Raw genomic sequence first — 10,529 nt, 5'->3', positions numbered from 1 at the left:
CAGATGTGAACGTTTCCCATAGGAAACCATGTAAATGAACTGTAGTGCGTTTCTGCAAAAAGCGCCAATAAACGTATAGATGTGAACCAGGTCTAAGACGTTTAGTAACATAATGGGGTTAAAAAAAATTAGCCCTTTCTAGTAGAAAAAAAGTAAATAATCACTACTGTAAGGGGTTCATTTTTTTTTTTTTACTGTAGAACAGTGACAGTAATATTTACAGTAGCGATTATTTGCTCTTTCTACTTTAACCGGTTCCCGACCAGCGCACGACGATGTACGTCGACAGAATGGCACGGGCAGGCAAATGGGCGTACGTGTACGTCCCTTTAAATTTGCCGCCCTGCCATCGGGAGCGCAACGCGCTCCCGCGCTGGTCAGGGCCCCCAGTGAGTCCGGTTGCGGGACCCTCGGACTCGATCGCCGCAGGAATCCCCGCGATCGTCTTACAGAGCGGCCGAATGGAGGAAATGCTGTATAAACAACATTTCTCCGTTCTGCCTAGCAACTAGTGACGCTGATCTCTGCTCCACGTGATTGGAGCAGAGATCAGTGTTCACTAAATGAAAGCCCAACCCCCCCACAGTTAGTAACACACCCCTAGGAACACTTAACCCCTACACTGCCACCCACTGGTTAACCCTTTCACTGCCAGTGTCATTTACACAGGAATCACTGCATTTATATAGCAGTGATTACTGTATAAATGACAATGGTCCCAAAAATGTGTCAAAAATGTCCGATGGGTCCCCCACAATGTCGCAGTCACAATAAAAATCGCTGATCGCCGCCATTACTAGTAAAAAAAAAAAAAAAATAATAAAATATTATTAATAAAAATGCTATAAAACTATCCCTATTTTGTAAACGCTATAACTTTTGCGCAAACCAATCAATAATCGCTTATTGCGATTTTTTTTTTTTTTTTTTTTTTTTTACCAAAAACATGTAGAAGAATACGTATCGGCCTAAACTGAGGGAAAAATATGTTTTTTTATATATTTTTGGGGGATATTTATTATAACAAAAAGTAAAAAAGAATGCGTTTTTTTTTTTTTTCAAAATTGTCACTCTATTTTTGGTTATAGCGCAAAAAATAAAAACCGCAGGGGTGATCAAATACCACCAAAAGAAAGCTCTATTTGTGGGGGAAAAAAAGGACGTCAATTTTTGTTTGGGAGCCACGTCGCACGACCGCGCAATTGTCAGTTAAAGCGACGCAGTGCCGAATCGCAAAAAGGGGTCTGGTCTTTGACCAGCAAATTTTTTTTTTTTTTTTTTTTTTTTTTTTTTTTTTTTTTTTACCCCCATTATGCTACTGGCCGATTAATCGATTATGAAAATGGTAATCGATTAATTTCATAATCGATTAGTTGTGTCAGCCCTATGTGAAAGATGTTATGAATCTTTATTCTTTGCAAAAAAAATCGTGACTCATTTTGGCCAGAAATGTGCAGCTCTAGTACCTTTTACCATAAAGCATAACTCAATGGAAAAAATGTTCTTCTCCCATGCAGTGGGGGTTGCCCTGCGTGGGGGGGGTTAACTGCTCGTTTTTTTGTCTAGGGGTGCCAGGAAAAGCTGGAATTACTCACTCCTCCAGAAAACTTTGCTCCCTCACATCCACCGGTGGACTATTCCTGTCGTCCTCGCATCCAGAGCCTATGGACATGAAGACTTGAACAGTCCATTTACAAGGCCGTTGGCATAGCAGTAGGGATTGGTCTTGCGCTCGGAGAGTTGGCAGATTAAGTATATCTCCACTTCCCCATGCAGGGCAGGCACAACCCCACTGCATCAGAAAATATATAAATATTATATAATTTTTTATTTATTTTTTTGGTCCCCCCCCCCCCCCCCCCCCCCCCGGGTTCTTTAACTGTGTCCTGCCCACCCACTGTAGTTTGCACTGCAGCAGCTCCAGGCCGGGCAACCTACCTGTATATCATGGTCTTTCATCCGGGTTTGGGCTGCACATGCCCGCACCCCTGCTGTGATTGGACATGGCACGAGTTTGGCAGCTAATTTCAGCCAATGATTTTGGCTGAAGTCAGCTGATCGGCTATGGCCAATCACACAGAGCTCTGTGCTAAGGGGACCGTGATCTGGTTAGTTCTTCCTGCAAAGCAGGGAGAAAACAGAAAAGTAAAATCAGAACACATTACAATTACAGTGAGGAAAATTAAAGTGGAGGGCCACCCTGAAAACAAAAAAATATTAAAAATTACAAAAAAAAATAAAAATAAAAAAATGAAAAATTTTTTTTTTTTTTACTTACCAGAAATGCCTGTTGCTAGGCACTTTATCCTAATCTTCCTCTTCCTCCTCCGCGGAGATGTTCTGTCTTCTCTCCTCGTCGCGGCGTCTTCTGGGTAATGGGTCGCGCTGTGTTCTGGGAACTGTGTGTTCCAGAACACAGCGCGTCCCATTCAGAAAGCGCTGCGGGACTCGCGCATGCGCAGTAGGAAACGGGCAGTGAAGCCGTAAGGCTCCACTGCCTGTTTCCCTTAGAGGGAATGGCGGCGCCGGGACCCGAGGGACGGGTCGGCCTCGGGCGGCCGACATCGCGGGCGCCCTGGACAGGTAAGTGTGTTTATTAAGTCAGCAGCTGCAGTGTTTGCAGCTGCTGACCTCCTCTTTAATGATTGGCTCCTCTGCAGATTATGTAAGTTTTGCCCACTTACAAAGAAATGAAATGTCTGTAATTTTTATCATAGGTGTATTTTATATGATTTGAGGCGGAATATCAACCAAAAATCCAGAAAAAAACACAATACAAATGTTCTTAATGTTGCAGTTCAGTGAGTAAAATAAGTATTTGATCCCCAAGCAAAACATGACTTGGTAGTTGGAGAAACCTTTGTTGGCAATCAGAGATCAGACGTTTCTTGTAATTGGTGACCAGGTTTGCACACATCTCAGAAAGGATTTTGGTCCACTCTTTACAGATCTTCTCTAAATCCTTAGGATTCCTGGCTGTCTCTTGGCAACTCGAAGTTTCAGCTCCCTCCATACGTTTTCTATAGGATTAAGGTCTGGAGACTGGCTAGGCCGCTCCATGATCTTTTTAATGTGTTTCTTCTTGAGCCCCTCCTTTGTTGCCTTGGCGGTATGTTTTGGGTCATTGTCATGCTGGAAGGACCCATCTTAAGACACCTTTCACACAAGGGCGTTTTGCAGGTGCTATAGCGTTAGAAATGGCGCCTGCAAAACGCCCTAAAGAAGCTGCACCATTGTGTGTAGTGTGAAAGCCCCGAGGGCTTTCACACTACAGCTGTGCGCTGGCAGGACGTCAGAAAAAAGTCCTGCCAGCAGCTTCTTTGGAGCGGTGAAGGAGCGGTGTGTTTACTGCTCCTCCACCGCTGCTGCCCATTGAAATCAATGGGGCAGCGCTGTAATGCCGCCGGCAAAACGCTGCTATTGCGGCGTATTGCCGGGGTTTTAACCCTTTCGCGGCCGCTAGCGGGGGGTAAAAGCGCCCCCGCTAGCAGCCGAAATGCGCCGCAAATCCGGCGGTAAAACGCTGCTAAAAATAGCAGCTTTTACCGCCGACGCAAGGTGCGGTGTGGTGTGAAAGGGGTCTTGGTGTTCTGGCTGAGGGAAGAAGGTTCTCATCCAAGATTTTACGTAGGTTGAAAAAAAAAAACACAAGTCCATCAAGTTCAACCAAAAAATACAATACATGGCCCTGTCCATTGGCCTCTCAATGCTGCAAACTTGGCCTGTACCTTCAGCAGAGAAACGGCCCCAAAGCATCATGTCTCCACCTCCGTGTGTGACTGTAGGGATGGTGTTCTTGGTCATAGTCAGCATTTTTCTTCCTCCAAACATGGCAAATTGGGTTAATGGCAAAGAGCTCAATTTTGGTCTTCTCTGAGCACAGAACTTTCTCCCAATCCTTCTCTGAATTATTTAGATATTCATTGGCAAACTTCACATGGGCCTGTACATGTACCTTCTTGAGGAGGGGGACCTTTGCAGACTCTGCAGGATTTCAATCCATGGCAGCATAGTGTGTTACTAATGGATTTTTATTTTGGTGACTGTGGTCCCAACTGCCTTGAGATCCTTCACAAGCTCCTCCCGTGTAGTTCTGGGCGGATCCCTCACTTTTCTCATGACCATCCTCACCCCATGAGGAGAAATCTTGCATGGAGCTCCAGACCGAGGGCGACTGATGGTTATCTTGTATTTGGTCCATTTGTGAATATTCGTTCCAACAGTTGTCTCCTCTCACCAAGCTTCTTGCTGATGGTCTTGTAGCCCATTCCAGCCTTGTGCAGGTCTCCAATCTTCTCCCCGACATCCTCTGACAGATCTTTGGTCTTCCCCATGATGGTGAGGATTGGAGGGAAGAGATTCTGTGGACGGGTGTCTTCTATACACATAACGAGTTGTGGTTAGGAGAACCTTCCTACATGGACAGGACTAATCTGTGTACCACATGAGCACCTACTGTAGCCAGTCTGTGGGGGGCAGAATTATTGTTGGTAGGGGGATCAAATACTTATTTCTACTCACTGAACTCCATTTATAACATTTGTATCGTGTGTGTGTATTATTATTATTTTTTTCTGGAATGTTGGTTGATATTCTGTCTCTATCATAAAATACACCCATGATAAAAATCGTAGCCCCCATTTCTTTGTAAGTGGGCAAACTTACACAATCTGCAGGGGATCAAATTATTTTTTTTCCCCCGCTGTATTTATTATAAAGGGGCTATATAGCGCCAACAGTTTGCGTAGCGCTTCACAACATGGCAAACGGTACAGTTTTTTGATTCAATACAGGAGGACTTTGAGGTCCCCGCTCGAGCTTACAATCTAGAAGGGAGGGTCAAGTGGCACAAAATGTAACCACTGAGGGGGATGATCAGATGGAGAATATGAAAATAAAGTTGTTGGGTGTGGGGAGGATAGGCTTCTCTGAAGAGAAGGGGTTTTAGGGGGTCGTCTAAAAGCTAGGAGATAATTGGACAGGTTGGGGTAAGGAGTTTTATAGGATTGGAGAGGCTCTTGAAAAGTCCTGGAGGCGAGCATAGGAGGAGTTGATGAAGGAGCTAGAGAGCAGGAGGTCTTGAGAAGAACAAAGAGAACAATTAGGTTGGTATTTTGAGACTAGGTCAGTGATCTAATTGGGGGGGACAGAGTTGTGGACGGCTTTGTAAGTAGTCATATTTTGAATTTAATTTGTTGGGTGAGCGGAAGCCAGTGGAGGGATTGATAGAGGAGTAGCAGACACAGAGCGAATTTGGTAAGGTAGATGAGTGTGGCAGCAGCATTCATGATGGATTGAAGAGGAGATGTAAGCCAATGAGAAGCGAGTTGCAGTAGTCGAGGCGAGAGATGACCAGCGAGTGAACTAAGAGCTTTGTTGTGTCATTGGTTAGAAAGGGGCGTATTTTGAAGATGTTGCTGTGGTTGAGGCGGCAAGATTTGGAAAATGATTGGACATGGGGCTTAAAGGAGAGTCCAGGACTACTCCTAGGACCTTGGTATGTAGAGATGGGCTTATAGTTGGGCCATCGATTTTTGACAGAAAGATCGGAGGGGGAAGGGGTACGAGGGGGAGGATAAATAAGTTTGGTTTTAGATTAAAGCGGAGGTCCACCCTAAAATGGACCTCCGCTCATCGGAATCCCCCCCCCCCCTCCGGCGCCACAATCGGCACCTTTCAGGGGGGAGGGGGGTGCAGTTACCTGGATAATCCAGGTAACTGCAACCACTTCCGGGCTAGCTCTCTGCGGAAAGGGGCGTACGTTACGCCCCTTTCCGCAAGCGCCCGCCCCCTTCAGCAAGTGCCCCGCTGCCTGCTGGGAAACACACATCTCCCAGAGGCAGCGGGGACCGTCCGGATTGCGCCGCGCGGCTCGCGCATGGGAACCGGGAAATGAAGCCGAAAGGCTCCATTTCCTGATTCCCATACCCAAGATGGCGGCGGCACGAGCGAGCGATTGGCTTCGGGTGCCGACATCGCGGGCGCGCTGGACAGGTAAGTGTCACTATTTAAAAGTCAGCAGCTGCAGTATTTGTAGCTGCTGGCTTTTAAAAAAAAAAAAAAAAAAACGCGGAGTCCCGGTGGACTCCCGCTTTAAGTTTGAGAAAGTGGTGTAACATCCAGACTGATATATCGGTTAGTAAATCAGTGATGCGAGAGGAGACTTAAAGCGGGGTTCCACCCTAAAGTGGAACTTCCGCTGATCGGAACCCCCCCCCCCCCCCTCCGGTGTCACAATTGGCACCTTTCAGGGGGGAGGGGGGTGGAGATACCTGTCTATGCCTCTTCCTGTCCTGCCGCGCTGTCTGCTGGGACACACACGGGTCCCAGAGACAGCGCGGACAATTCCTATTGCGCTGCGCGACTCGCGCATGCGCAGTAGGGAACCGGGAAGTGAAGCCGATTTGCTTCACTTTCTGATTCCCTCACCTAGAATGGTGGTGGCAGCAGCCGAGAGCCGAGCGATCGATCGGCCTCGGCTGCCGGCATCGCCGGAACCCGGGACAGGTGAGTGTCCATTTTATTATTAAAAGTCAGCAGCTGTAGTATTTATAGCTGTTGGCTTTTAATATTTTTTTTGTAGGTGGAATCCCTCTTTAAGGAGTGGGCTGAGGGGTAGAGAAACAGATTTGGGTGTTCTCGGCATAGAGGTGGTATTGGAAGCCATTGGAGGCTATCAGCTGACCCAGGGAGACTGTGTAGTTAGAATATAGAGGTCCAAGAACAGAACCTTGGTGGACCCCAACAGAACGGAAGAGGAGAGGAGGAAGTAGACTTGTAAGTAACGCTAAAGGTGCGGCTGGATAAGTAGGAAGAGAATCAGCAAAGGGTACAATCACGGACACCAAAGGGGTGGAGTTTTTTGAGGGGGTTGTCAACCGTATCAAAGGCAGCAGAGAGGTCCAGGAGTACAGAATGGGGTCCATTGGTTTTGGCCAATAGTAGATCATTTGTTTTAGGAGAGCAGTTTCTGTGGAGTGCTGAGGACAAAAACCAGACTGAAGGGGATCAAGAAGGCCATTATCAACAAGGTGGACGCTCAGTTGGTTGTAGACCAGACGTTCAAGGAGTTTGGATAAAAAGGGGAGCAAGGAGATTGGGCGTAGGTTGGTAAGATTGGTTGGGTCTAGTAAAGGCTTTTTAAGTATGGGGCTGACTAGTGCATGTTTTAGAGAGTTGGAGAAGATGCCAGAAGAGATGGAGAGATTGAAGATGTGGGTTAGAGAGTGTAGAATGAAGCCGGAGGGTGAACGTAGGGAACAGGATCCAGAAGGAAGGTGGTAAGCTGGGCGTTGGCAAGTAGTTTAGCAACCTCGTCTATTAGTGGTGGGGTTGAAAGAGAGGGAAGTAATGATTGTACCTGTGGGCATGAAGTGTAAAGCGTGGAGGGTATCGGAATAGTAGAGATCTCCTTGCGAATTGTATCAATCTTCTTCTGTTTTTGAGGTGATTGGCGATCTCCTGGGCAGTGAATGAGTTGGTGGGTGGAGGAAAAGGTAGAGAAGAGTTGACGGGATGAGGTGTTAATGAGAGAGATAAAATAGGGCTGCTTGGCAGTGAGGAGGCAGCAATTGTATTCTTGGAGGGCAGATTTATACTGGTTGAAATCTTTCTGGGACTTGGTCTCGTGTCGTAGGCTCTCAAGCCACTAAAATCCTATAAGATCCAAGGAAGGCCCCACATATTTGCAATGAATCAAACGTCATCGTAAAAATAATAAAGAATAATTTATAGCAAATGATGCATAATAATTATACCGATAATACATACAAAATGATCAAGGTAGGTAAGCAATGGAACGGGAAACTAAGGATAAAGATTGTAAGAGAGAAGAGGGGGGGTGGGGGGGGGGGGGGGGGCGGCGGCGGAGTCCACGGGGCACCCGCCAGGAATTTATTTTGGACGGATGTAAACGCTCCCGGGTTTTTCCGCCAAGTGAAAATCCTCTTGTAGTGCACCAGCCTCCCCCCCCCCCCCCTTTTTTTTTTTTTTTTTTTTTTTTTTTTTACTTACCTGAGCCCGATCGTTTCTGTGCCGGGGACGAGCACACGCGCTCCAGTCGGTGTCTCGGGACCTGATTGGATAGATTGATGGCAGTGTAGCCATTGGCTCCCGCTGCTGTCAATCAAATCCAATGACGGAGCAAGAGGGCTGGAGTCGAGTCCTGCTGTCTGTGTCAACGCCCGCTCCAGTCCCCCCCCCCCCCCCCGAGGGAGAGTGCTTCTGCGATTGGGGCACTCGAGAAGAGGAGGGGCCAGTAGCTCCTCTGAGGAACCCCAGAAGAGGAGGATCGGGGCTGCTCTATGCAAAATCAACTGCACAGAAGAGGCAAGTATGACAGTGGTTGTGTGTTTTTAAAAAAACAAAACAAAAAAAAAAGTTTAAATCGAGAGGACGCTGGATCGAATCTGGAAGGTTGATTGTATGCAACCCAAGGTTGCCAAACCCAAATGGAATTTTACCATGCGAGTCTGAAAGAATAGCTGTCCACTTTTTACTTTATGAAATTGTGTGTTTTCAATGCAAACCACGCAGATGTCTTCCAAGTCGCATTGACATGCCGCTTTGAAATCACACGTTTTTGTAAATGTAAAAAGTGGACAGCTATTCAGATTTGTGATAAAATTCCTTCGGGTTTGGCTCAGGTGTCTTTGCAAGAGTCGCACCCGAAATCGCCAAAAGCAGTGCAGGAATATTATTATTATTATTTTTTTTTATTTTTTTTATATGGATTGCAGCACCATGATTGAACGGTGCCATTGCCGACAATAGAGTGCGACTTTTCATGCGATTTGGACCTGTTAAAATCGTATGGCCCGTCTCTTCAATGTGACTGGGTGGAGCCACTCAGGATCTGTGGTCAGCAGATATCGGAGGTTCTTAAAGAGGAAGTAAACCCTGATGGGTGTTTCTTCCTCTTAGATTCCCTGCAAAGGTAAAGCATAATGGACTACTATGCATCGCATCGCATCGCATAGTAGTCCATTATGTGTCACTTACCTGACACAGGAGCCAGCGAAGTCACCGCTGTCCCCTGTAGTCCGGAGCCTCCATCTTCTCGGTGGGTCTCGCAGCTCCGCCGCTGTCATTGGACGAAGCCGCGATGACGTCACTCCCGCGCATGCGCACGGGAGCCGCCACTCGTGGCATATCGCCGTTGACAGCGGCGCGCTCAGTGCGCATGCGCCATAGACGGCGGTGCCTGTGTTTTGGCAAATATCTCGTAAACCGTATAGGTTTAGGAGATATTTCTTGGACCTACAGGTAAACCTTAATCTAGGCTTACCTATAGGTCAAAGTGTGTTGTAAGGGTTTACAACCACTTTAAAAGTTGATTTATAAAAAGACATGAAATGTAGTCGGTGAAGTTTCGAGTTCTTTATATTGTGTATATAATCAGAGCGGACACAATTTCCCAGAATGCCTTTCTCTTATGAGAAGGTTTTGCATTGTAATGTTTGTCCAGCATGCGTAGACTGTAGGATGGAGGGCCGGGGATTTCCATGTAGGTGATGACATCACAATGTACAGATTGTTCTGTTCCCGGGAATAAACTTTTCACAAATGTAGTGATTCCTGGAGGTTGTTGTGATCGGTCTTCGGACGTTTCTGGCAGCTGGACATGTGGTGACGTCTGCCAGTGCCATGCTTTATTTAGATCCCAGCTGTGTGCAAACAGACACTTTATGGAGGTGCCCGCTGAGCCCCCCCCCCCCCCATACACAAGGCACTGCTGAAGTTAACCATTTATTGGCTTACTTTGTGTTACGAAGGCCTTACCCACACCTAATGGCATTATTAGTGCTTTTTAAGCATTCAGCAGGTTTGCATTACAGTCCATATAACATGGTTTCCTATGGAACACGTTCTGTAGTGCAAATCTGCAAAAAGCCCTAAAAATGAAAAGGGTGTTAAAGGGGTTGTAAACCCTCGTCAGTCTGCTCACATAATTTTGTAATAAAAAAACCTCTTTTGCCATTCTGAAGTTTCCCTCCAACCACTTTGCATATTTATTTTATATATACTGCAATTCTTTACTTGCCAAATAATTATGCTGCAGAAATCTCCCTCCACGGAATCTAGCTGCATCCATTATAACTGTGAGCAGCTGTTTAAAAATCACAATCCGTGGTTGCGGCGTCTCCGGGGGGTGCGGCGGCTCGATGTCTTTTTGAGATGTAAGGACTGGCTCCAACGTGTTTCATGATCGCTTCTTCAGGAGAAGACTTTGGGTGAGGAGTCAGTGGCATAGCCAATTTAAATGCTGAAGATGCTGCATTCTGTCCAAGGGTGGAAAAAAAGATGCCCCAGAGGAGTCTGGCCCCTCCCCTCCTGCCAAGTGCCCCCCAGAGCAAGCAGCTTGCTGTGTGTGTGTGTGTGTGTGTGTGTGTGTGTGTGTGTTTTGAGTGTGCTTGCTCCCGAGTCAGCTTGGTGTCTCCATTGCCACACAGAACACGGCTTGCACGGGGGTGCAAATACCTGTCTTAGAGAGGTATCTGCACCCCTCCTCCCCCTGAAAGGTGTCAAAT

The sequence above is a fragment of the Lithobates pipiens genome, unplaced genomic scaffold (genome assembly GCF_037356315.1).
Source record: "Lithobates pipiens isolate NorthernLeopardFrog02 unplaced genomic scaffold, aLitPip1_a1.2 Scaffold_8, whole genome shotgun sequence".
Taxonomy (NCBI): domain Eukaryota; kingdom Metazoa; phylum Chordata; class Amphibia; order Anura; family Ranidae; genus Lithobates; species Lithobates pipiens.
The sequence above is the reverse complement of the archived record's forward strand: the minus strand, read 5'-3'. Positions refer to the sequence as shown.